At 38.3% G+C, this 27,315-nt stretch overlaps 2 protein-coding genes across 8 annotated transcripts in view; both read left to right on the top strand.

Moving 5' to 3' along the window:
• The window catches only part of LOC139479088 (heparan sulfate glucosamine 3-O-sulfotransferase 1-like), a 275,458-nt gene that overhangs the window by 212,163 nt on the left and 35,980 nt on the right, over positions 1-27,315 (top strand). The gene's annotated exons all lie outside the window — the stretch shown is intronic.
• Positions 1-27,315, top strand: part of LOC139478876 (heparan sulfate glucosamine 3-O-sulfotransferase 5-like) — a 133,810-nt gene that overhangs the window by 81,981 nt on the left and 24,514 nt on the right. Inside the window, exon 1 of one of the 5 annotated variants that reach the window (XM_071261546.1) lies at positions 18,496-18,581. The exons of 3 other annotated variants lie outside the window; for them this stretch is intronic. The gene's annotated coding sequence lies outside the window, so the exon portion shown is untranslated. Of the gene's footprint in view, positions 1-18,495; positions 18,582-25,138; positions 25,223-27,315 lie in introns of those variants that run through there. One more of the 5 variants, XM_071261547.1, reaches the window with a different exon arrangement.

Below are 27,315 nucleotides of genomic sequence, written 5' to 3'. Positions count from 1 at the left end.
ATGGTGTTATCAAATAGAGATATGACACATTTGAGACAACAGGATTTAAATGTACATGATTTTGTAAAACTGCAGTAATCTAGACTTGCCAAACATTATAGACTTGCATGGGCTGTAGTTGATATAAATGTATCAGGGTCTGTAAGACAGACTAGTATCAGATATTTGACTCAAATATTTGTAAAATTAATGTTAAATATTAAAGTGCTGGCATTTGATTGGATAACCATAATTTGCATTTTCCATAACAGAAACAAGTTAGGCCATGCCCACTAACACACTACTGTTTCCTGATTGGGTGATAATAGCATGGGAGGGGCTTGTGTTTATTTCATACTGTTGTCCAATTTTAGTGATTGTTTTTGTGTGTGTGTTTATGAGTAGGTACGAGTGAGCAATATGTAAAGTTATTATTGTTGACGTATTTAGTTATAGGATTGACTTTAATATGTTTTTACGTTTATGGAAATATTGACGTAAAAACTGTGTGCACACTTTGCGTGAATCCCCAGGCTCTTAATGATGCCGGAATTGGTTAACTGATCTTGTAATTGAATGCGTGTCATGACACTTTTGCAAAATTTTCAGGACCCCTATAAATATGGTATTGATATTCTGACTGCCTTTAAGAAAATTGACAGACATTCGTATGAGAAGTATTTTCCCATTTCAACTCTTCTCCTGAACTTCACTGGAAACAGATCAAACTAGCTATGGCTATCAAGCAAGTGATCAATTTCTCTACTCTCCATTACATCATCTATTGCATGACCGACAAATTTGGTAAGCGATTTGCTGAATTAATGGTATCCAGAATGCACTGGCACACCACCAGGGTGGTTATTAAGAGTTCTATGAATAATTGACGATCCTGTTATGGAAATTGATGAGAACATGTTTCTATCCATGCAGAAAATTTATTTGAAAATATTGATGAATGGTACATTAAGAGTAATAGCTGTTTGAGAGTCTTGGTTTTTGAACATTTTCTGTGGCATCATAGCTGTTAGCCTGATGGAAAGGGGAAGTGGTGAGAGGTGTTCCTCCGGAGTGTATCTCACCAGATTAGATTTGTAAGTATGTTATTGACACAGACATGACTCTGAAGATCAGGATTGAATTTGAAAGATTGGATATGTTTTTTATGTTGTATTTCTGGAACAAATAATGCTGAAAGTCCGCACAATAATCTGATGAACAAGTACTGGGTTAGAAACAGAATAATAGGTGGGTGGGTAGATAGGTGGTTTAATGGGAACATATTGACATCATATGGAGATAAGCTGTCCTTGTGGTGGCTTGATGAACAAATGCATAACTGTTTGGATGGATGGAATGTTGTCGGACAATTTGAGATTCTTTACTTTCTGGATAAACAAATGGATGGTTTGACTTGATGGATAATTGGATTGATGGAATAATCAAATTCTAGTTTGTATAGATGACTCTTTACTTTCTGGATAAACAAACATGGTTTGACATGATGGATAAATGGAACGGTGGAATGATTTGTTGATAGACAGTGATTTGTATACTCAGATGGATAGTGGATGGATAGTGATGGTTTGATGGCAAAATGGGCAAAAGGACGGTGTGTGGCTTTGATGTTACATGCATTGAGAGGAGATAATCAGCCAGATGCTCATGAAACAGGTGATGTGCTGATGTATATATGAACAGATATGTGAAAGAGTCATTTTGGAAACCGAAAATAATGTTAACATAAGCTCTGACTATCAGGAATAGTTATCATATGCATAGAAAAAATACTTTTTCGAAGTGTGAAGTCTGCAAACTAGAAGTTGAACTCCATAAGTCATAGTTTCAGACAAGCATGGCAGGAAAACACTTTGGAACAATATTGTCTTTAAGAAATTATCGCTGTGAAGGAAAATATTTTCTTTAGGAAGTTTGAACATCTGGCTGGTGGATGAAACAATATGGAGACATTTGTAGTGGTAGATGTGTAGTGTTTAGATCTGAAGAGGCAGATGGGAGACTCCAAGAGATGCCACATTGTTTTGGATGACTCTGCGCTGTTTACAGAGAAAGGGGGTTTCTTTGATTGTAACCATGGAAACAAGCGATAACACATGCTTGCCCTCTATAGGCAAGTGAGTTACTTCTCTGCTAAGGCTTCCCCATTACCCAACTGAGCCTATATCAATTAATTCTCCCTCTCGTTATCAGGGGAGAAGTCCCTTGGGGTGAGAGGGGGAGAGAGTTATTTTGATGTAACAGGAAATCTAGTTCGATGGTTTGTTTTCTTTTAATTGCTGGCAATAACTGTAGCTTTACCCAGGAACAGGTAATTTATTGTTCTGGAGTCCGGTGGGGAGTTGAAGAATTTTGATGGCTGATTAGGCTGTTAGATGTTTATTTTGTTTCAATTTAAGAGCTGAGATGACCTTTGAGCATAACTTGAAACCCAGCCACCGCCTCTTTATAATCAACTCATTGTCGATGAATGTACTAAGAGTTAATTGTATTCAAAGTGTTCCATCCTGTTTTTTGCCTGAAGGAAAGTTGAATTTTTTTTATGATTTATTGCCAGTAATTCTATCACAAGTACGTATAGTTTCCATTTTGTATTTGTAAAATCTATTTGAAATACAGTTTGTAATGATGTTCGAAAGCATATATTCCTTGTGTCAGATCTGTTCTATATGTGAAACAAGTTTGTGTAAAACATTTAAAAACAGTTCACACATAAATGTGAAGAAATTTTTTGAAGTTTCACCTTTTGGGCCAACATGAATAAATATTAAATCAAAATGTATCTACACAGGGGTATTAGTGAAATTGACACAAGAGACTCTCTTTCCAATATGTAAATGCCTTAAGTGCTTGTGTAAACCATTTTTCAATCGTCATCCTCAAAGAAGGCACTATTTCTCAACAGTGGAGGCAGGTTGGTTCGATGATTAATGTGCCCTGAATATGAAAGGAAGGAAGGCAAGTGTATACAAGCTGCTGAGGCAAACTTCAGCACGATCTTGTCTACTGACATAGAGAGTTGTCCTTGTTGATGAAATTTATGGCACAGAAACACACTGAGAATGTCATAGTTGGATGTTGGGTGTTGATGCCAGTATGAGGGGAAATACTTTGTCTTATGAGGTTATGGAGTCCAGGAGGACATTAAGAGATATTTGTTAGTATGAGACAAACTTATGGTGAAAGAACAAGGTATCATTTGTCTCACTTCAGGAATACATATCGAGGGGTTTGATAAAAGAGACAACACCATTTCCAAAATTATAAGAAATACATTGCACAATTCCAACTGTCATGATACGAAATGTTGGCAAAAAGGTGAGTGTATCCTGCCGCACTGGTGGCACCATCACAAACACATGCAGAGGGAAGTCAATTGTTCATCTGAAAAACAACAACAAGGGAAGATATGGTACAAGTGAAACAATCAACAACAAAACAAACAGAAATTTAGTGTTGACTGATGACCAATTATGAAAGTATAAAGGAAAATGAATAGCTATGTTTAGAATATTATATTTCTAAGCATCGTTTTGGTTTTTTTTCACTTTAGCCATATAATTCATCTTCATCAGAAGAAAGAAAATGAGTTTGCCTTATAGTGAAATTTAGTGTTGACTGATGATCAATTATGATAGTATAAAGGAAAATGAATAGCTATGTTAAGAATATTATATTTCTAAGCATTGTTTTGGGTTTTTTCACTTTAGCCATATAATTCATCTTCATCAGAAGAAAGAAAATGAGTTTGCCTTATAGTGAAATTTAGTGTTGACTGATGATCAATTATGATAGTATATAGGAAAATGAATAGCTATGTTAAGAATATTATATTTCTAAGCATTGTTTTGGGTTTTTTCACTTTAGCCATATAATTCATCTTCATCAGAAGAAAGAAAATGGGTTTGCCTTATAGTTGTCAGTAGACATACATTGCTCAATGTATATATGTGACTTTAATTTCGGCATGAAAAATGGAGGATTTTTATCAAAATGTTTCTATTTATATGAGTCAAAGCAAACTCTGGGTGGCCTGACAATCATCAATTAAATTTGGAGTCAGACATTTAAATGTTTCCACTTTTTAAATGTTTCGACTGACAAGCTAATGATTAAATGTAGATTAATCTTGCATGCATTTCTTATGGCCATGCTGAACATGAACTAACTTCTAATGTGCTGTGGTAAAAAATGTCAGAACATGTTGATTGGACATCACGGATGCAGCTAAGCGAAAATTATCATATGGTGTAATGTTACCTTGTTTTGGGTGCAAAACATACACGGACGTTATGTCTAATAACATGATTTAAGGATGGAATTAGATTCGCTGGATAAAGTTTCCTTAAAAAGTGGATCCTCGAGACAAGATGATATAATTATTTTTAACACATGTGACAAGAACATCAAGAAGCGTATAGTACCTGGTCACATTCAGAGTGCTAATTATGTCTTCCTGTTTTCAACTTGGAATTCTACACGTTCATGTTGTTGAATACTTTTGAACTTTTGTCCTTTGCAGGGGTTGTAATTTGTTGATGCTTGTGTCGAGTTGAATTGACATGATCATTTGTTATGTTTGTTTTTTTGTATTTTGTATTTGCGTTTTGAGTTTTTGTTGTTGATGAAACACATGGGCATAGACACAGAACCACACACCATTTCATATGACACATCACATACTACATTACGACACAGTGCTCTCCACCACCTTCATCCAACAAAATGGTACTTGTTGTTACCTTGTCTGGAGCTTGGCATTAAGGGCTAAACCAAGGACTGGTTGGCTCTGAGTCAGTATACTGTGTCAGAGTGGGTATTTTTGTTACCCACGCACGCACGCACGCACGCACGCACGCACGCATATACATCGCTATATAAGTGAATAATCTTGGACACGACGTTGAACCCCATTTCACCTCACCTACCACCCCACCTGCACCACACGTCCCACCCCCACCACATACCGCCCACCCCCCACCACATACACCATGGTCTAGTGGTAGAGCGTCCGCCCGGAGAGCGGAAGGTCCGGGGTTCGATCCCCGGCCGCGTCATACCAAAAGACGTTAGAAGATGGTACTTGTTGTTACCCTGTCTGGCGCTCGGCATTAAGGGGCTAAAACAAAGACTGGTCGGCTCGGAGTCAGTATACTGTGTCTGAGTGGGGTATTCATGTTAAACTGCGGCATGGTATCTCAGTGGGCTAGCACTATAAATCGGCATCAACCCGGACTATTAAAAGCAGCCACACACACATGTGCATGCACGTTGCTATATTAGTGCAAAAATCTTGGACGCGACGTTAAACCCAATTTCACCTCAACCCCCCCACCCCCCACCCCCTACCACACACGCCACCATCATGCATGTTTTGTTCTCTGGCACCCACACCTCTGCACACACACACACACCCCGCCCCCCCCCTCCCACCCCGTCCACCGCAGCTAGGATAGCCCTGCTATCCAGATATGGTATTTGGAGAGCTGAGTATGTTCATGTTAGAATGTCATATGTTGTGTGACATTTCATCGAATCCTCTCCAGACATGCATCTTCCATCTGCTGAGCACTATCAAATATCACACATCTATAAAGCACTCAGGCTGATTGTCATCCTTAGTTATCTTTGATAATGAAAATACTATTTATTGGGTAGTTGGTATGTTTGTTCCTGCATTTCTGTTTTGACATTTACAGATATGCATTATACGTGCTGAACAAAATGTTACCAGTGGCATCTATGATATGGTGGAAAGAAACCTCCATGTATAATGTTCGTACGTCAACCTAAGAACAATTTTCATCCTTAACATTTGATACAAATTATTTATTAATTCTGCTGTAGGTAAAACTGGAATCAATAATATATCATGGCTAAAAAAACCAAAATAATGTCGTCCACACAAAGAAATGGTATATGTTATCATTAGGCTACAAGGTCAAAGTCTATATCTTCCTGGTGTTTTTTTCACATTACAACTGGGGGTGAAAAAACCCAGAGATTTATGTTTCCTGAACAGAAAACAGTTTTTCTTCAGAAGCTTTGCTATGTAAATCATGTCTGCGATAGCTCTTTCCGTGTGAACATCACAGAACATACTTGGACTGTTTTTCTTAGGAGCCAACACCAAGAAAAATATACATGGATGTATCCAGCCTTGAGTGACAGCTGTCACCCACGTGTTTGACAGTACAGGGATACATGACATGTGATTGGCTGGTTTCATTTCATTTCCTCTTTCCTTCCTGAACCGATTTGCCTGAATGTAAAGCATTGTCCGAATGGGTTCAATGTTGCCATTGTTTTTTTGTTGTGGTCCGGATACTTGTGATGGTTTTGTTTCGATATGGATGCTATATAATGCAACAGCAACTATCATTACTTTCATGTTTCATGTCTGTTTTGTGTTTGTTTGTTGTTTGAAGCTGGACTCAGCAATATATTGCAGCTGTATGACGGCGGTCTGTGTAAATAATCGAGTTTGGACCAGACAATCCAGAGATTGATATCATGAGCATCGATCCACGCAGTTGTGATCGATGACATGCATCAACCAAGTCAGCGACCCTGACCACCCGATCCTGTTTGTCTCCTTTTACGACAAGCATAGTCACCTTTTACAGCAAGCATGGGTTACTTTCATGTGAGATCAAGACAATTACACAGCGCTAATAACTGACCTGACAAATTATTCTCATAATAACTGCTTCAGGGCATTGGGTTTGTTTGTTGTTGTTCAACACTGCTCTCAGCAATATTCAAGCTATATATAGGTGGGTGGTAAAGAATCAAGTCTGGAACAGACAATTGAGTAATTGACATTACAAGCATAATTGAGATACGATGACATCCATCAACAAAGTCAATGAGGTCTGTACTGCCTCTGTGGTCTAGTGGTAGAATGTCTGCCCAGACAGCAGATGGTCGGGGTTTGATTCCTGGCCGCGTAAAACTGCACTCACTCACTCACTCACTCACTCACTCACTCACTCACTCTGAAGTAAACCTACAGGATGGGACTGTCATCTTTAACTCTTTAACTTTAAAATCCAAGGTGCAATAAAGCACCAGTTTATGTATAAAAATTTTGTTTTTTTAATTGTACGATTTGATTTATTTAAATTGATGGTCATCGTATTGTCTGTGAATTAATTTTTTGAATGAAATTTGAAACTTGTATCTACTGTTCTTAGTTGGGAGTACTAGTATTAATAAAATGAAAAGGAAAGAGTCAGGTAAATGCTCTTGAAAATTTCCTGGAGTTCTGTTTTTTCCTGGAAATGCAGACACATTAGACATATTGGGTTTGGAAGTGGAAAGAATTGAGCCCTACTTTGTTTGAAATGTATATACAATCAAACCATTGTAATTTGTAACATTATGGAAAGTTTGCAGACCTTGTCGACATATGCGAACAGCCTGTCAGAGTTCTCTATTGTGAATGTTTCAGGACTGCCAAATGCACCTTTCCTACTTGATGTAAGTCAAAACAGATTTGTGTTTATTTCACACCAAAACACAGACAGGTTTTTAGCTCATTGAACCCTGAAAACAATATCTAAGTGCAAGCTCTGTTGACTGGCAGCCGTGTTGGAAATGTCAAGTTGTAATTATCAATGGGAAGAGGAGACAGTGCCATTTCCTTTGTTGCTGATGGAAATGTCACTGTTCTGTTTCCACTTCAGGGTCTTGTCTTATGCATGTGTAGGGCTGATGGATCTAAGTTAATGTGTCAGAACATGAGTAATTTCATAATGCACACTGGGTATGTTTGTATAATTTTATGTAATAGCTTCACCATCTGTTGACATGTTTTTTCATTTCTTGATATATTATACATGCTCAGGGCTTGATTGATAATCAAGAGGAAACTGATCATGTATAATATTCAATTATGGAATAAGGAACATATTTTGATACAAATGTTTTCGTTCATGGCTGAAACGGTTTATAGATTAATGTGAAAGGTGATTGGACATAACAGTGAACATGTTTAACTCACCTGATCTGAAAGTGTAAGCTCGCCTATTGCATGGGGTATTACCTGTTGCTGATCTGTCTATCTTCACAAAACAAATTACCATTTTGATATCTCCTCAAGCTTATGAAGTTGAACTTTGAATGTATAATTCCAGCACAGAATTTTGGTTTGATTTTAAACATGGCTGCCATGTCAGCAATATTGAAAATGTCATTTTACAAATTACTCAGCGGCTTCATGTATCATAAGGGGTGGTGGAGTAGCCTTATGGTTAATGTGTTTGCTTGTCATGCCAAAGACCAGGTTCGATTCCAAACATGTGTGAAGCCCATTTCTGGTGTCCCCTGCTGTGATATTGCTGGAATATTGCTGAAAGTGGCATAAGACCAGACTCACTCACTCACTCCTTCCTGTATCATAAAGAAACTGTATGTAGTATGTGGAATAACACATGTTACATTTTATTGTGTATTGTGATAATGGACACAACTTCACCCTTTCTCCTTCATCTATCGCTGCAGCTAGCATGACAATCATGACGAACAGATCATTTTTACCTTCTCCTTGGCCAGTTTGTTCACAGATCAGTGTGTAATTTGATACCCATGCAGTGAGGATATCCGTTGTGCTGAAACTATATTTTCAGGCATGTCCTATTTTACCACATGAAGACTTTTTCTGATCAAATAGGGGTTGGTCGGGTAGCCTGGTGGTTAAAGCGTTCGCTCATCACGCCGAAGACATGGGTTTGATTCCCGACATGGGTACAATGTGTGAAGCCCATTTCTGGTGTCCCCCACTGTGATATTGCTGGAATATTGCTAAAAAGTAGCGTAAAACCATACTCACTCACTGACACTCTGATCAATTATAATATTCCAGAAACAAATAAGTGAGCAACAGTGTAGTGTCTTTAGTCAGAGGTACTTATTTTACAGAAGTACTGTTAAGGCAATTATCACCTTGTTGTTACAGGATCTTGTGTCTATTTTGCTGAACCATGACATGCTTGAGGAGACATGGACTGAATGAGTGTATGGCTTAGCATTCTTGGCTGTGGTTGTAAGGTCGTTTTAAGTACTGGCAATGATGTTGTGTTTTTCCTATGCTTTGAATTATTCTGCACTATTGTCAGTAAGATTAGTGTCAAATTGTAGTTAGTACATTCTATTTAGCACTGCTTTGGGTTAACAACATGTTCATCCAAAGATTACATGAATCATCATATTTCTTAATGTCAACTGATATTGATTTGGTCATTCTGCCAATAAATTGTTCAGTTGAATCTTGCCTACATAAACAAATATATGCTGTTAATGTGACAGTCATTTATGGGTCAAAGAAAGACATTGCTGTTTTTATCACACCATTTTCCTTCTAGATATTCTGAAAATCTTGATTTTATTATGATTCTTCATATTATTTGTATAAATGATTACTATCATTTTTGAGTAAACAAGTACATGTTAATTTGTTCCATTATTGAGCCCATATGAGTTTCCAATCTCTTAACCAAATAGCCCTGATAAGATCCATGTGAGGTATATTAATTTACATCGTTAAGCATTAAGATCGTTGATAAATTCCTACCATCACTAACGAGGTAGAAACTGCGAGGGCAAGACACTGAAAATGTACTTTCAATTGCACAAACTTGTACATGTAATTCAATGCAGGTCAACACCCACGACTGCTAAATACCACAATTAGAGGCTAGGATTTCTCACAAACAAGTACCAACAGTTATATGTGCCAGAGCCAGAAAATAGGCCTGCAAATGATAGCCAAAGGCAGCAAGATTGATGAATTTGTGTCTGACCTAGATGAAGCAAAAGAGCTGTTTTATGGTGCTGTTCAGACATCAAGTAGCCTGAGAGGGCATTGTGGCGAGTTTGATTCTTCGACCACAGGTATGAGTAGAACTATTGGAGAACCATGCCTACAATGGATGTTGGTGATTGTTACTCTCCAGTGTTACAAATAAAACACAGCTTCAGGGGACTCCTATTTATTGTATTGATTTGAACCTCTCGAAGACAGGGATGATAGCTGGTTTTGTTTGAGACCATGTTTTGTAAGTGAAAAAATCCATTTTGTTTATTTGGTTAGTAGATTTTTTGCTGCCAATTAAGTTCCATGATCTATTATTATTGTTTGTGACAAGCTTCAAGCAAGGAACTGCTCAGGAACAATGTTCAAGGGAATACATGGAATCCAATGATGATGATTTTGAATTGCATGCAAGAGCAGCTTTTGAAGGTTTTTGGAAAAGCAATATTTTTGAAAGTGGTATATATATTAACAAGGTGTAAACAATAAAATTAATGATTTTGTCAAAACAATAGTACATAAGGTAGCAAAAGAAACTTCAAATGACGAAAGATATTCCATAACACGAGGTTAATTATAGACCTATCTTATGGACTTCAGGGTAAACCATCAAGTGATAGTAGTTTACAACTTCAAATAATATTTCCAAGCTCTAGAATACATAGTGGGGCGGCATGGGTGGCCCAGTTGTCTTAGGTGCCGCGACGTCCCTTGGGCACGCAAGAAACCTATGATTGTGGGTTCGAATCCCGGTTGGCCCTGATTATGTTCCTAGGTTTATCAGGACCATACCCGTTCTCTTGGGTTTCACCGAAGTGGTAAACATCTGAGACCTGCATCACTTCGGGTTTTCCTCCCACATTAAGCTGACACGCCGTGATATAACTGGAATACTGTTATAAGTGGCGTTAACCCAAATCACTCACCCAGAATACATAGTCGCACACAACACAGATGGTCAGAAATTACTTCCACTTTCCTTTCCCTTCCTTTTGCAGTTACTGAGTGATGATTCACATTAGTACCAATTAACAAGCACAGGGGACTGTGAGACAAATGGATTGTTAAGGTATTGAGATGATCTGTCTGCATGTACTCTATGCAATTGGCCAGAGTAACTGGACCTTCCCCGGCATTAGTTTCTCTCCAGAGGTGGACAGTGTAACATGTTTAAATGCTCCCTGAAGCATGGAACTCACGGGGTATCTGACTTAATGTTATTATGAGTGCAAAAGATGGTAATTTCTTTTGACATCTGGCTATTTGGTAGGATGAAAGTGGCACTACGTTAGTGGCGATGTAGTGTAACAGAATGTTTGGTTGAAAATTGAAGCAATATGTGCAGAAGATTATTGACATGACCTCATTGTGGTGGTGATGATGATGATGATGATGATGATGATGTGATGAATATTTTGAGGTTTATTCAACTCCATCCTGTGTTTGTTTTCTTGTAGATTTATATAAGAACACCTCAATAATTATGAAGATCAGATTCAGATATATGAAAGGTCAACATCCTATTTTATTTCCAAAGATTCATTATCTTAACTCATTAACTAAACAGTGTGATTACCAAAGTTAACATTATGTTTACAATTTAACAGTGTGATTACCAAAGTTAACATTATGTTTACAATTTAATGCAGGAATTGCACAATTTCTTTATTATAGCAAAATTCAAATGTCTTTTAATAATAGAAGGGATTAGACACATCACAAATAGAAATGAGTCATGGAGAGGGTTAGGTAGCATTTGGCTCTGTTGCCTTAATACAGATGTGACAGATTACTCCCTGAAATGCATGGAAAGGGATCCCTTGAGGGATATTTTACAATTTGACACAGGAGACTGAAAACTGCCTTAAAAAAGAAAATCGAAATGAACACTGTGACATCACCCAAAATCCCCTGCTGAACCATCCTCAATTTTGTCAGTGGAACAGCATTCCAAATTGCCTGCAAATTCCACCCCTTGATGCAATTATGATAAAATGAAATTCAATTTGGACAACCATTTTCTTTTGACCAAAGCATGATTCAAGTATGGAAAGACACAAGAACTATGAATCAACTATGTGAATAATAGCAATGTGTCTAAACGAAAAAACATAGTGAAAATGACCCCCTAATAGAAAGATTAAAGCATACCCTTTGGGAAATATAAGAGTTAATTAGGATGGGGCTAAATAGCCCCTGGTTTTATCAAAGAGATGGAATAACCTCCAGGGTTAATGTATAACCCTTCAAAGAGTCGAAGCTATGATTACTGTTTTCTGTTATATTGACATGTCTGATACTTTAGGGTGGGATGTTTGCTTTTGTCCATGGTTAGATATAGCTAGCTGACTAACACCGCTCTCCTGTTTGCTAATTGTCATATTCTGTAGACATCACAAGGGTGAAATTTACAACTTGATTCCTTATGAAGAATTAATGATTCGAAGAGCTGTCATTTGTGTTTAGTCATGAGAGATAATGTTTATACAGTTCAAGTCATATTTCTCTACTGGTGACTCACACACTTTATATTTATATTTCATAATGTTCCAAAATGTTGGATAGAACCGCTTGCTGTGAAGCATTTGGCATCGTGTTACTATGTATGCTTCTATGTAGTTGTCATTGCCTTTTGATGGTAGAATTCGTCAAAAGTGGTTGAATCATGACCATTCATAAATATTCTGAGTTTGGGGGAATTTCAATAGCCATGCTTGACACTGGTAAAGAGAAAGTTGTAGACGTAGGAGAGTTAAAGCAAGGACTTGGTAAAAGTAATCATTACGTGTCATTCAAGATGTTGCAGGTCCTGTAGAGGAGATTATTGATTTCCTAGTTGTGAAGGTTCTGATACTTAAGGCTCCAATATTGGACACAGGGAAGCTAACTTTTTATAGGTCAGGTATGGAAAAAATTTGGATTGTACAGTGGGGATGAATTCTAGGAAAATTGTTCAATTTGTATTTGAACATGATCAATGCTCTTCATTCCCACGTCATCAACGTCATTGACTTATTGATTACAACATGTGCAAGGCATGCAATGAAACAGTCTAGGCAAGATATCGTGAATGTGTTGGGAGATTTAGCAGAGATTACGATGGCCAGAATAACTCCAAATTGATTAGTCACCAATGACTATCATGGACTGGATTAGGAACGCTGTTTCTGTGCTGATTGTGTAGAGGGGTTGGACAAGGTGCCATTTTATGATCTCTCCTATTCAGATTATTAGCCCGTTTTTGGAAGGCGTGTCATCTATTAATGAATTTATTTGCTGGAGATTCAAACATGGAGGGTTTCTATTGGATCTTGGTGTCCTCCATTCCCATGTCATCAAGCTAGAAATGGCAGACAGCAAGGATCGCCATACTCTTCTAGAAATTTATGGGGAATCAATTCGAAAATCCCGAGAATTGGAAAAACACATTGGAAGCTGCCTTTGTCCCTACCCCTTTGATGTTTGAGTTTATTAACCTTATTCCCAGGGTTATGGCTTTGTGGTTTCATCCTGCTCGCCAATTATCACTACTGAGAACATTTTTACAACTTGGACATTTATACACCCTGGTCATAATTGTGGGACAATTGTCAGCAATCTATTTTCACGGTGTGCTTTTAGAGTTATTTTTTTTAACAAGGCACACAGACCTTCAAGATGCATTTATAAGCATAACTTTGTGCTACTTGTGAAGCTAGTTTTTCATGGGATGCTTTTAATCTGGGCGTTGTCTTCACTATGACATCAAATAGTTAAACTCATATTGATTTGCCCAAATGAAGTTATTTGCAGCGGTGACTCGTGTGTAACTGAAAAGTGAATGGAAAGACACTTGGGATCAAAGTCTAATGTAGCCATCAAAGGTATTTGTAAAAGAAATTTTGTTTTAGATCAAAATTGCCAAAAGCATAAATCAAATGAGAAGTATTTCGTGTTTCTTTGGAGAAAACAGTAATTTGATGGAATTGGATGATATGGGGGTCATGCCTCACAGAGATTGTGTCCCCAATTTGACAAAATTGTGTTGATGGAGACTGTCATCATGAGTAACAATGTAGCACAAAGGTCCTACTCTTGAATGGAAGGTCAGCTTCACTTGTTGCTTCCTGACACAAAGCATATTTTCATGTTATTGTCATTATATCGGGCAGAGGGGATATGTTGTGGATGAAAGGTGACTTGTCAGGTGGCAGCAGGAAGGTACTAGAGTTAGTGAGTGAGTTGGGTTTAACACCGCTTTTAACAGTATTCCAGTTATATCGCGGCGTGTCAGCTTGATGTGGGAGGAAAGCCCGAAGTGATGCAGGTCTCAGACGTTTACAACTTCGGTGAAATCCATGAGCACGGGTATGGTGCTGACAAACCTAGAAACATAATCAGGGCGAACCGGGATTCGAACCCACAATCATAGGTTTCTGGCGTGTTCAAGGGACGCAACTCTGCACAGCGAATCGCGGTAGCTTAGACGACTGGGCCACCCGTGCCCCCGGAGGGTACTAGAACAGTAGACTAACGTCTAGTCTCTGAAATGAACTTATTTTACAGAAAAAAAGGAGCCCAGAGACTTTCTTCATTCTTCATAGATACTGCTGTAATCTAGACTTGCAAAACATTATAGACTTGAATGGGCTGTATTGGATATATTTGTTTCAGGGTCTGTATGACACAACCTAAGGGATAGGCTGAGCTCTGAAGCATTATGAAATGAGGCCAGATAGTGTTTTTATTTTTTAGGTAAAGTATTGTCTTGTCATTTTGTCTATTGAAACCTATTGTGTTTTAGGTTAACATATTGTAAGCATTATTTATGTGTGTTGAACAAGCAACTTCTGTATTCAGTGGAAGTAAAAACAAATAGGGCTTTTCGACAAATAATAATTCAACTTTCAGTTTTTTTTGCATTGTCTAATTCTGTTTTAAATTATTTTTAGATAATTTTTTTTCATTCTGCTTTATAGAAAGTTCAGTTTTATATTGTCATAGCATTTCAGAATTATGTCATATCTGCCAGTGTGTGTCTTTTACGTGGAGGGGCGGTTGGGTAGCCTAGTGGTTAAAGTGTTCGCTCGTCACGCCGAAGACCCGGGTTCGATTCCCGACAAGGGTACAATATGTGAAGCCCATTTCTGGTGTTACCTGCCGTGATATTGCTGGAATATTGCTAAAAGCTAAAACCATACTCACTCACTCACTTTTACGTGGATGTGAGTGAGTGGAACGCTGGAGTTGCAGTTTTACGGCTGTACATCACTGTAGGCTGTGAAGTGATGCATGCATGGCTGGTACACACAAGCTCATCTCAGGTGGGGGAACCATCCAAGGAATTGATCCAAATCTTAATCACCTCTTACAAGATGCATGTGATTTTGAGGCTCTCTTCTGCCCCGATCCACATGGGTGAAACATACTTCAGAAATAAAATGATAAACGAGGGAGAGAATATTGCTTGACGCTGCATCAGCAATTTGTCAGTTATTTGTGCTGATCGATAATGGTAAATGAGGGTTTTAAGCCAGTTGCTATTAGGAGAATTATTTTGTTTGGGAATAACATAAAACTTTAAGGTGTTAATGGATGAGTTGGTGTGTGTGTCTGTCTGTGTGTCTGTTTGTCTGTCTGTCTGTCTGTGTCCATGTATGTCTGTCTGTCTTTGTCAGCATCTGTATGTGTCTGTGTCAGTGTTTGTGACCACGGGATCTAGGACAGGATGACACTGAGTCAACATCATCAAGCCAATGAGAACATGCACATAGCGTCATCAACGAGTGAGCAACACCTCCTTCACATATTACATGATGTGCAGGAAACATTAATGTCCGCCTTTCATCATCAGGATAATTTGGGAAAGCATGAGCAATTAAACCTACTTATATATCTTGTCTGTCAAGTGACATATGAAGCAGGTCTAGCACATTGGGCGCAAACTTGGAAGCATATGCCGTCACAAATCTTCCAGAGGATTGCTTGAAAATACCAGGCATCTTTTACGCTATAGACCCCCTGGAGGCTTGGAGTGTTATGACAGCTGAGCCAGACAGAGTTTCTTTGATGTATGTGGACTATTTGGTCACCCTGGAAGTTTGTGGGACTTCATTAACTGCCTGGTTTCCACTTTTGGATGACTCGACTAATTAACTTGGTCAATAACATTGTAATAGGGCAGCAGGGTAGCCCAGTGGTTTAAGCCTTGTGTCATCACATTGAAGCCTACCTGTGAAGATCAAGGGAAGAATAGGTCTTCAGCAACCCATACTTGCGACTATGCTTGTCGTAAAAGGCGACTAACGGGATCGGGTGGTCAGGCTCGCTGACTTGGTTGATACATATCATCGATCCCAATTGTCTGGATCGAGGTTCATGATGTAAATCACTGGATTGTCTGGTCCAGACTCGATTATTTACAGACCGCCGTCATATAGCTGGAATATTGCAGAGTGCGGCGTAGAACAACAAACCAAACCAAAAACCAAAATCATATTGAAGCCGAGGTTTAATTCCTCACATTCTTGGTCTGCCCTGCTGTGATGTGGCTTGAACAGTGCTAATATATGGGATTAAAATCTGTTTACTCCCCCCCCAGTCATATTACCGTATATGACTGATGATAAAGGTCATCATCACTAGGGTCTGGATACAGGATCAAATTAACACATTACCCATTGACATTGACCACTTCAAAATAGACAGTCGTACATCCGAAACACAAGTGTCAAGACGTGTGGTTTTACTCTGGGCAAGTTACTGAAAACCATCTAACGTTGTAGGCAGCCTGAGTTGTATATTCGCTAGGGAGTTGTGTTTTTATGTTCATGGAACATCTGGTTTGTAAAATATTTATCTGGTGAGATGCGAGTAATGATTAAGCTTTGGAATCTGTGAACACCAGGTGTCACCAGGCACATTAGGTTTCAGCTGGGACGAACATCATGTTTATAAACATTAGAAGCGACAAAACCCTTTCCATATTCATAAGAAATCTTTGATGAAAGCAGAAACTATTGTACAATTCCAGCTATATGAGTAAGTGAGTTTGGTTTTATGCCGCTTTTAGCAATATTCCAGCAATATCACGGCGGGGGACACCAGAAATGGGCTTCACACATTGTACCCATGTCGGAAATCGAACCCGGGTCTTAGGTGTGACGAGTGAACGCTTTAACCACTAGGCTACCCGACCGCCCCCCTCCCCCCCCCCCCGCTATGTGAACATGTGTTTATGAATCAGTAGTGATGATAACAGGTGTTTTGTGAAAACGTAAACACATCCTGATTAAAAATCCTTTTGAGCAAGCGTCGTATGACGCACTTGGAAATCTTAAGGAGCATGCACGATTGTACCAAATGTGAAATGTAGACACAAAAGCCTGGAGTAGACTTGCACAAGTCTCTAAGGCAATAATTATTTGTTGAATCATAATTTCTAGATTATGTTAATAATAAAAAACAGTTGCCCTTTTCAAGAGACTGGTATCTAGACTTGCCTAAAGGGATAGAATTACAACACATCCATGGACTTATCTTTCAGTACAGCCTAGGAGCAAGGCTAAGGCTGGAGCTGCTGTATGAAATGTAAGCAGATCCTGGAGCTCCTCCAGCGTGGCCCAAAATACACTCCTTGTGTTGTAATGCTGCTTCCTGTTTATTTCAAAGTTGCAGGGAAACTTGTTTCCCAAGACCCAGGCCCACAGAACCAATAGTTTCATTAGCTATGAACTGCTTCTGAACGTAAGACACAGGAAGTGCTTTCTGAGTATGTGTGATGTCTGACATGGATACATGTGTCTGTGTGTCATGACATTTAGTGATATGCAATGTTTCATGAGATTGTTAGACTGGGTCAGTGTTGTGTTGAGCAGTTATTTATACTCATGGATTTGAGGGCTTGGTGGGGAACATACATTCTGCTTTATCTGATGTCAGCTTCTTGTGACAATACGCTAGAAAATATTCAAATTCTTTAGATATTACCAATTATTCTACCATTTTGTATAACAAGTGTCTCTAAAATGTTTAAAATGTTTTTTGATTGAAGTGTCTTTGAATATAAGATATCGAGGAACCCAGAAATTCTCTTCATTTGCAGACTGATACTGAAGAAATCTAGAATTGCCAATGTACTAGTATTGTAGAGTTGTTTGGGGGGGTTGGGGGATTTGTGTTCTATGTCTGTATGATAAACTGGCATCATTGCAGCGCTATAAACTGAACATTAACACACATATATTACCCAATAGGTCATACCCAATAGAACTCCTTGGGGGAAGAGATAAGCATGGGAAAAGATGGATTCTGTTATATGTTGTCAGGTATAATAAGAGCCAGGGGCCTGTTCCACAAAGCCATCTAAGCGCTAAGACTGACATAAGTCTATGTTAAAGTATGGGAGTTACGATCATCTTAGCGCTACGATCGCTTTGTGGAATGGGCCCCAGGTGGGGAATGAGATGTGACACTTTGTTGGATCCGGTTCTGTTTAGTGCTAATTTATTCAAGTTGTCACTAACTTGTAGTGTTAATATCACAGGCTCTGTCAAAGCAGTTGTTGTGAAACAGTGATTGGTTCACAGAGTCTGTAGGTGTTTCCGTGACCATGTGTCCTGCTTGGTGACATTTCTGAAACAGGATATTTGCCACTTTTCAAGTCCTCACATCCTGTAATTGAGTTTATTAAGAGTGTAACATTAATTAATTCCATATATGAGATTGATGACGGCTCGTGACATTTTGCAGCTGTATGGGAGAAAGTGGTCAGATGTGACTTATTTAGACAGTAAGTTTGTTTAGATTTTCAAAGTTTCTTTGTTAGGTGTGATTATTAATTAAAGTACATTAGTTTGGTCAGTTTGTTGTTTAAAGGGGCACTGATCTAACGCAATTCCCCGGGACTGGTTGTTGCCTTTGTTATTGTTTTTTCCCAGTGAGTACCCGGATGTATAGCAGAAATCTAGACTAGTTCGCGACCTCTGCTGCGCAATTCGTAAGCGCATTAGTCACTTTTATGGGTAGTAATAAGGGCGTATGGTCACATTGATCAACAAAATGAAACACAGTTTTCGAGATAATAAGGAAATGTAGGTATATTTGTGGGTAGCATCGGTAATGGTGACGAAGTTTTGATAAGTCAGTTTCTTAGTAATTTTGCGATTTTCGTTTACACTATTTTGACTTGCAACACAAAGTAAATATTTCCATGAGCATTGCTTTTTTATAGTGTGTATATTTTTTTATTGTCAAAATGTGTAACATTTTCATATTTATTAAACGTCTAAATATTCAGTTATTTTACAAAGTGACTGAAAAACATTTCCATCTGTATTATTATGATAACGAATTCCAAACATTTTGATGTTTAATGTCATCACCAAGAGACTGAAAATGTTACATTGAAAAGTACATTTCTATGTCGTTTGGCTTCTAATCCTACATAATAATCTGTTGTGATGTTTGTAGGCCCTTTTGATCATCTTAATCAATCTGGACAGATTTTTTAGTCAAAATGACTGAAATATTTACACATTTTATAAATTGCCTGAGAGAATCACATTTTACAAATTGACGGTAATATATACACGCTTACAAAGGAAAAGACCTGTGAAAACAACGTCTATCGCGCATTGAAGAATTTCCCAACCCAGACGTAGAGAAACAAGAACGAATCGGTTCAAATGAAGGAAAACCAAATTTCAAATACCATTATTGCAACCTACCAAATTTATGTGTATAAATTTTAGGCAGCTTCCTTGGTCGAGGAATGTATCCGTGAATATCCACACAAAGGAACAATATCCTACTCGCCTGCAGCTGTACAAAGAAACTTATTCGATGTCACGTGTCTCTGTAACAATCAAATATTTTAAAAGATATATATCGGTTCAGTATGTTGTTTTTACATCGGCACTTCACGCCATGATATGAGTGTATTCCCTTCGTTTTAGTAAACCTAGACATGTAAACACTCACTTTTGACATATCCACTGTGCAAGATAACAGTGATTAATCAATCAACGTATTTTCTGTTAATCCTTTGATGACTAGGAACGATCCGTTGATTTACAAAAAAAAAGTAAATCAACTGATCATTCACCTCTTGCTGGGATGCCACGTGCATATTACATAACACACATTTCACCTCACTTCAAACCTGGATTTAGATTGAATAATTACCCCAGACATAATAAATGCCAAATGGGAACCTTTGTCAGGTAATCTAAGTGGTGCTACCACTAATTGAACCTGTAATAAATTCATTAACTGAGCATCAAGTGAATGACGACAAATACACAAGTGTAGGGTTATACGAGAAAACGTGGATGACAACAAGGGAGTAGTAATCGTATTATCGACGCAATCCAAAATCCGAAAGTGCTTTCACTGCATAGATACTTATTTTAGTATTAAACTATACTCATGTGGGGTATTTCCAAATGACGATATCCGATGAGCTCCGCCGTTCTTTTTGTCTGTTTGTTTAGGCTGAAGAAATTAATTAACATGCGCCCTTTGTCGAAATCTTTATAGATCACAGTTAACCAATCAGTGTTTATGCAAAAATGCGTAAAACAAATATTGCCTCCAGCCTCCAAGTTTATTTAGCTGTCCTTGCAGACGGTAGCCTAGTCTCTGGTCACGCTCAGTTGCGTTGCGTATCATCCGGGTACTCACGGGGGAAAAAACAATAACAAAGGCAACAACCAGTCCGGGGAATTGCGTTAGATCAGTGCCCCTTTAACTCCTCATTCAAACATTTGTTCTGAAAAAGGTTCTTTTAAGTAGTGGATTTGTTTGTTTGTTGTTGTTTAACACCGCACTCAACAATATTCCAGCTATATGACGGTGGTCTGTAAATAATCGATTCTGGACCAGACAATCCAGTGATTGATATAATGAGCATGATAAGAATCTATGACAATGTCAGTGTAGTCTTTGATGGGCATTTAGAAGTTGGAGGGGCGGTCGGGTAGCCTAGTGGTTAAAGCGTTCGCTTGCCACGCCGAAGACCCGGGTTTGATTCCTGACATGGGTACAATGTGTGAAGCCCATTTCTAGTGTCCCCCGCCATGATATTGCTGGAATATTGCTGAAAGCGGCGTAAAACCATACTCACTCACTCATTAGAAGTTGAAAGAACATGAATGTCAGTGTATCGAACTCCTTTGTACTTTACTCTGGCCTTGTCTTTTTTGTGGTCAGCTAGAGCCTGTCAAGCAAATAAAAAATAGTTCTTTTTGAATTCGAATGTTATATATTAAACAAAAAAGACAAGTTTTCTGTCCTTAGTGGCAGGATGACTTCTGACGGGAAATAAATGTGGTTAACTTGGCAGTAGTCTGTCATACAGACCCTAATACAAATATGTCCAATACAGCCCATGCAAGTCTATGTTTTTCAAGTCTAGATGAAAATGAAGATAGTCCCTGGGCTCCTTGTTGGTATATTTTTATTAGGATAATTAACGAGTGGGTTTTTCCGTGAGATATGTTCATTTCAGAGACTAGATGTTAGTCTAGCTCGGCACCTGCTCTCAACTTTATTGGTATGGGTAGTAAGCGTGGATTATAAGGAAATGGGAATACATGAAAGCAGAGGAATGAAATGGTTGCAGAAAGCAGCTGATTATGTATATGTGTTCTAAATGCTAACTCTTTGATCTTTTATGTTATTCAGTTGTCAATAATATCATAAGCATTATCATATTACTCGAGTGAGTAACTTGTTCCTGGATCTTCCGACAATAACATAAAGCTGTTCCATTTGGATTTGAAATCCTCTTCCTGTTTGTTGTGGGGTTTTTAATGAAAGGCAACACGCTATTCTCACAAAAAGACAATAAATACACAAGTCCAGACCAAACTGCCTCAACAGACCTCCATTGATGGTGTAAGCAGTATTGATGAGTTTATTTTATAGCCACTTTTAGTCAACATGTCTGTATGTGTAAGAGATATTTACATATCATCATACAGTGCATTCAGAAAAAACAGCTGAATTGTCATTTCATGGACGCCATTAACAATACATAGCATCAGAAAGCATGTATACTATGTCAGACGTCTGGCTCTCTTTTCATTGATATCCTAGACAAGGTCTGAGTAAGCAGATTTGTTCACAATGAAGTGAAGTTTTTAAGGTAAGGATATCCGAAACACTACTCTATGCAGGGTCCCAAAATAGGATTCATTTTCCTGTCTGCATGCTTTCACAGATCAGGGAGGCCATATCTGACCAGACTGTTTTATCTGCGCAGTTATCTTCCCTTATCTCAGACGTAAACTTGTGCCATTACATGATATCAGTGTTCGGAGCTTGTGTGGTTTCTCTACCGGATAGTGCAAAGGCTGAGCTAAAACATATGCTGGACCACATGGTTTCATTAGTTCATGAAAGTCTGGCTACCATAAGAGAATACTCAATGGTAAAGGATCATTCAGTGTTTGTGGATGTTTGTTGGTTGGTTGGTTTGTTGTTTAACGCAGCACTCAGCAATATTCCAGCTATATGACAGCGGTCTGTAAATAATCGAGTCTGGACCAGACAATCCAGTGATTAATATCATGAGCATCGATCCACGCAATTTGGATCGATGACATGCTTCAACCAAGTCAGCGAGCCTGACCACCCGATCCCGTTAGTCGCCTCTTACGAAAAGCATAGTCGCCTTTTACGGCAAGCATGGGTTGCTGAAGACCTATTCTAGCCCGGACCTTCACGGGTCTTAAGGGAATTGGCATTGATCAGTTTTTTTAAACCGAAATAAGAAGAATAGCTTAGCTGAGTGGTTAATGTGGTCACTCTATCTTCTCACATGATGCCTGGATTTGAATTCCCACATTGGTACAGTTGTAGACTAACACTTAGTCAATGAAAACATATCTTTGATTATGATTTTTTTTTCTTTGAAAGAATTTTTCCTCTTCTGCTGTTGAAGAGCATATGTGGAATCAAGCAAGCTAGACTTGGTTAGGTTGATCTAGACTTGCCTAGGCTTTAAGTAAAAACATATATATATAAAGTCCCGGCTCTCCCGACAGGACTAGTACAATTGTTGGGGCCCTGCAAATGAGGGATCTACAACAAGTGTAGACACACTCACTCTCATAGCCCCAGTGTTAAGTGAGGACTGTCTTTTCAGAATATAGTGTATCTAGAATTCATTTTTCGGCCATTAATCATTCGAATGTTCTCCTAATGGGATTGTACCAATGACATTGAGTTTTTCTGAACTGAATTGGCCACGTCTCTTCAGCTTTGGAGAATACTTGTCACCCTTGTTCAGTTTTTGAATGGAAAATAATTTTCTATGAAACATTAAGGTTCTTTTGTATAGGCACGGATCCAAATAAATTAAGTCTGGGTATAGGTGACGAAAATAGTGGATATGTTTGTCTGATTATTTGAATGGTAGATTTGAAGCTGGAAAGGCCAGTTAATTTGACTTGATATCTTCATTGACTAGTGAATTCCAGAATTTCTTTTTTTCACATTTCCACTTAATTTAACAATATCATTCATCATGTTCAAGTCATGAAAGATGTCAGCAATTTGTCATGCATTACCAGAATTCATATTTGAGGATTAGAAAAAAATTATATGGAAATTGCTTCCGAAATTTTTCTTAATGGACTCTCAGGCAAATGTTTCCTGCCCTAAGTTTTATTGAAAAATGAAAGGTTTAAATTTTGTCATTGTTCATGTTGTTCTGAAATGAGAATTTAAATCGGTCAGCTGGGGAAATCGACTAAAATATTCTATTAACATCCGCAAATTAATTTTGTCATTTTAGATAAAAAAAGGGGTAAAATCTCTATTTTCAGATAAAAAACATGAATGATCATGTTTGAAATGAAAGCACCTGACAGTCTGCCAAGATTTCCAATAAAGGATGGCTTTATTTTTGAATTAACTTTGAAACATGACAACCCTAAGTGCTACCTAACATTTAGTTTGTCAGCGTCACACTAATATCTGTCAACAGTGTCAAATTTTTGTTCACGGCTGTAAATATTGGATGTTTGGATTTTGAGTTAGAACCATCCTGCCGTTAACAATGGCACAATGTTGATTGTTGCACCTTGTATGTTGTCTATCAACATCCCCATGTCAAGTTGAGGCCCTACTCATTGTATTGACACTACAATATAGTCAGCGAGTTAATGTCGCAACTCTTATCATCATGCATGGTCAGGGCCCCTTTGTATACAATAGCTGTTGTGAACATGTATATGTAGTTTCAATTAATTGCTGTTTGGACTTGTAGGTGTCACAAGGGTTGGTAAGATACTATTTATTTTGCTGTTTGAGAAATTTTATCTGATTGTTAGGAATTCCTATTGACATCTTAAGTGATTAATTTTAATGTAATATAAGGGTAATTGGTTTTTGTGACATTTTTCAAATTTTAAGTTATTGAAATTAACTTTATTCAAGTACAGTAAACTATTCAAAGGGAACACTAAATTTAGTTTGTTAAAACCATAGTTCGTTATAAGCTTCTCTACAGCATATATCCAGCAAATGGCCGGGACCAAAGAAACAGTTTGTTATATCCATCAGTTTGTTATAAGCATGTTCGTTATAAGGGTAGTGTATGGTATTGGGAATGGGTGTTAGATGAGTGGTTAAAGTGTTCACTTACAACACTGAGGGTCTGGGTTTGTATACCCACATTGATTTAGGTACATTTCTGATGTGCTGAATATTGGTTAAGGCAGTGGAAGACCATACTCACTCACTCACCCATACATTTACCCACCCATCCAAATATCCACTCACTCACTCACTCACTCACTCACTCACTCACTCACTCACTCACTCACTTACTCACTCATTGACCCACTTATCCAAATATCCACTCACTCACTCACTCACTCAAACATTCCCCATCCATCCAAATATCCACTCACTCACTCAACCACCCATCCAAATATCCACTCACTCACTCAACCACCCATCCAAATATCCACTCACTCACTCACTCAAATATTCCCCCACCCATCCAAATATCCACTCACTCACTCACTCACTCACTCACTCACTCACTCACTCACCCTATATTGGGGCCTTTTTATACTCCCACTGCTTCCTGCTTCCTGGTGATATCAGAACACCAGACATGTACTTTGATCAAGTGTGGGTGTGCAATCTCTACCATCAGGAAGTGCTGTGTGGTAATGGTGTAGTGTTATTTGTAGTTGAGGTGACTGTCATATCAACTTAGTGTTTATTGTACACACTTGAAATTAAGTTGTCGACCAATCCCAGCTGACTTGACTCGGTAAACATGGGTAGACTGACGCTTAAGACTATTTTTAGATACATGTCATCTTTAAATCGGAATCTGAGTTCATGAATTGCAACAACGCAATATATTGGATGTTAGATGTTACTGTCAGATTGTGGAACTGGAATATACAGGTAAATGTGAACTGTTATGTGACATAGAAACAAACTATGTTTATTTCTGTTTGGGATAAATGTTATCAATATGTGACTGTTTGGTTCTATGTTTAAAGTTCGTTTGTATGTTGTGTATCACCACAATCAGCAATATTCCAGCTATGTAACATTGGCCCGAAAATAATCTGGACCAGACAAACTACTGATTGATATTGTCTATTGACACGAGCAATGTCCGATGCCTTTGGGGCATAATGACCCACAATCAACCGCGTCACCTCGTATGACCATCCAATCCATTTAGTCATCTCTGGCAAACATTGGTTACTGGGGAACAGTTATGCCTGGATTCCACATTCGGGATGAGTGAGTTCCATAGCATGCAGGTAGGATGACGCATAGTCAGCGAGGTCGTACATTGTGACCACCTGATGGACCACCTCATGTCTTTCTTAGGAGCCAACTGAAGTAGACATGAGGTGGTTACGATGTGCAATCACACTGTGGCATTATGCCATGATGGTGTGGATTGTTGCCTGCAAACTTTTGATATAAACAATCACCTCAACAGAAAGAAGCAAAACAGCCCCTGACCTCATCGGCCTGGTGGTTAGACTAAAAGTAGGCACAGACCAGGAAATACAGCACTCATGCTATCTAACCAGAGCTCTGGCTTACCTCTTCTGTCAGTTCTAGATAATTCACAGTTGAAGGGATCTTATGGCATAGCTGGAGGTGATTGTCCAAAGAGAAATGGCCTTTTGAGATGGGTTTTGACGTCACATTCAAAATTACTCCACTTGTCTGTCTGTCCCTCCCACCCACACGCCCGCCCCCTTGAACTAGCCTGGAGTTATGCTGGTTTTATAGCGCTAGCCCACTGAGATACCATGCCACTGTTGAACATGAATACCCTACTCAGACACAGTCTACTGACTCAGAACTGACCAGTGTTTTTTTCATCTGCCGAATACCAGGCAGGATAGTAACAAGTACCATATTTTAATGTCTATTGGTGTGATGCGGGAGAGTATGTTTGGACCACAGACCTTCATCTCTCTGGGCAGATGCTGTATCCACTGGACCATGGAGACGGTCATCACATGGCACACAGCTACATCCCAATAAACATACCGTATTCAACGTAATAAGCACACAGGGCGCTCTTAAAATTAGAAATAGGGTTTTCATGGAAAAAAACATTGAAAGATCGTAAATTTCGTGTTTTATGCTGACAGCCTGAAATGATACAAAAGAAAAGTCTGTGCGTATTATACACGACAGATATAATTTTCTGGAATTTAATTGCCGGTAATTAAGGCTGCATATACACAAATAAATAAGTCTTGTGTACATTGATCAATCGGAAGGGGTGCCAATTGGGATTGTTTACCAGCCAATATATCAGCAAAAATTGCCTTGGGCACTTATTAGAGCAGGGTGCTTGTTACGTCGAATACGGTAACTACAGGCTTCACTCAGAAGCAGATGCAAATAGCGTTTATGCTTGAGCTAGTTTTTGTCTTGTGGCAGTTCATACCCACATTTATGTGATGTGTGTGAAACAAATTTTAAAGTTAGCTTCGCGTTGTTGAACTTGTTATAACAGCTGAACCTATTACTTAAACCACAGCTTGATATGTCCAATACATTCTTTTTTTACTCTTGTCAAAAGATATGTAAATGATTACCTCTGCTGTTGGATGAAAACTTGTTGATGAAAACAGATTTGGTATATTTAATTGAATCCTAAGTCACATTTCATATTTCTGTTGGCATTACATCCCACAAAAATCTCAGGTATTAATTCTGTTGTGTTTATTGATGGGTTTTTAAGTTAATAGAAAATGTGAGGAAAACATTAATTGTGTTTTATAACTAAATTTCATCTGTGAAGATGAATGATCTGTTAACTTAACTCTTGGTTTTATCTGTCTTTTCATCACTTCCCTAATGAAACGTCTTGTTGGACAGATATGGATCGAATACTGACTTGGATGGCTTTGATATATTTTTTAACAAACCTGATTAACTTAAACTGTGAATAAAATCCACATTTCACTAACTTTGTAAGGTTTTTATTGTCATTATCTCCTTTGAACACATTTCAG

Source organism: Haliotis cracherodii, unplaced genomic scaffold (assembly GCF_022045235.1).
Source record: "Haliotis cracherodii isolate W230 unplaced genomic scaffold, xgHalCrac1.p SCAF_4, whole genome shotgun sequence".
In the NCBI taxonomy this organism is placed as follows: Eukaryota; Metazoa; Mollusca; class Gastropoda; order Lepetellida; family Haliotidae; genus Haliotis; species Haliotis cracherodii.
Note: the sequence above shows the minus strand (reverse complement) of the source record. Positions and strands in the feature narration are given on the sequence as shown.